Source organism: Pyxicephalus adspersus, chromosome 6 (assembly GCF_032062135.1).
Source record: "Pyxicephalus adspersus chromosome 6, UCB_Pads_2.0, whole genome shotgun sequence".
NCBI classification, from domain to species: Eukaryota; Metazoa; Chordata; class Amphibia; order Anura; family Pyxicephalidae; genus Pyxicephalus; species Pyxicephalus adspersus.
Genome location: NC_092863.1, coordinates 32,981,416 through 32,982,562, shown reverse-complemented (window position 1 = coordinate 32,982,562; position 1,147 = coordinate 32,981,416). Strand labels below are relative to the sequence as shown.

The 1,147-nt window shown below is 34.4% G+C and overlaps 1 long non-coding RNA gene across 1 annotated transcript in view; it reads left to right on the top strand.

The window, feature by feature from the left end:
- The window catches only part of LOC140332647 (uncharacterized), a 22,103-nt gene extending 21,229 nt beyond the window's left edge, over positions 1-874 (top strand). Inside the window, exon 2 of the long non-coding RNA XR_011921220.1 lies at positions 684-874. This is a non-coding gene — a long non-coding RNA (uncharacterized lncRNA). The remainder of the gene's footprint in view (positions 1-683) is intronic.
- The last annotated feature ends 273 nt before the right edge of the window (positions 875-1,147 follow it).

The window sequence follows — 1,147 nt, the reverse complement described above, 5'->3', positions numbered from 1 at the left end:
TCACCGGTAACTCCCCGGTGACTCATCGGATGCAGAAGCAGGAAGAAGAACAAAAACGGAGATCACAACGCTGGATGGCGTGGGATGCTGGTGGATCAGGTAAGCGCTCTATTTACTAATCTTCCCATAGGTTTACATACCCCGAGTGTGACTCGGGGTTAACACTTTCAGCAAAAGTTCAGTAACTTTTTTCTACCCCGAGTCAGACTCGGGGTTACCTCTAGGAGGTTAAACTAAACAATACGACCAAGTCTACAAGTCAACAAAATAAAAATAAAATGGTGCACATTGCTCCTAATACGTTATACTGTACATCAAAAACTTCTAAACATCGCAGCCAGGATTGATATTGCCTCCCTTAAAACTAATAAAACTCCTAATATTTCAGATAGGGTCAATTTAAACACAAAATGGTTATGAAAAAAATGATTTTCTATGATATATACTCATAATAATTTGGAAAGTTGGGTCACTTTTTAAAGTTTCTCTTCTCATGCTAATGTATAAATGTATACGCAAATCCTATTATTCACAAAACAAGTTTAATCAAGATGTTGGATATAGCTAATGGGTTGTCTAAACTCAAACCAATAGATATATACTGCATTATATATTGAATTGCTTGTAAATGTGAAAATTGGGGTTACAAGAGTACTAATTATTCTACTTGTTTTTATTAAAAGGTGATTCTATCTATGGAGGTCTTGTATAATCCCTGATGAAGCAGGCTCATTCTGTGAAACACGTTGGATTATCAGAATCTTTTACAACATCTCAATGATATACACAATTGTTTGGTGCTATGTACTGAGCATTTTTATGGAATTTCCACCCATTGTTTTTATGGCTTGTGTTTAATAAACTTTTTTCCTTATATTTGAGACTATTTTGTGACATGTACTGAATTGCCTTTAAAGTCCCACAAATATAACTACCTTTCTATGTACAAAATCAAGATGTTGCTAATGCTTAGTACTATAGGTTGGATATTGCAATTTTTATCTATTTTATCATTTGTTCTTTTTTGTCTTACTGCATTTATACTACTTTAATATTGTCCCTTTGTGTTTTTTCTTTGTGATTCACTGTCATTGCCGGTATGCCGGTATGAATGCCGGTAACTGCGGTATTTCCAATGTAAAATGTT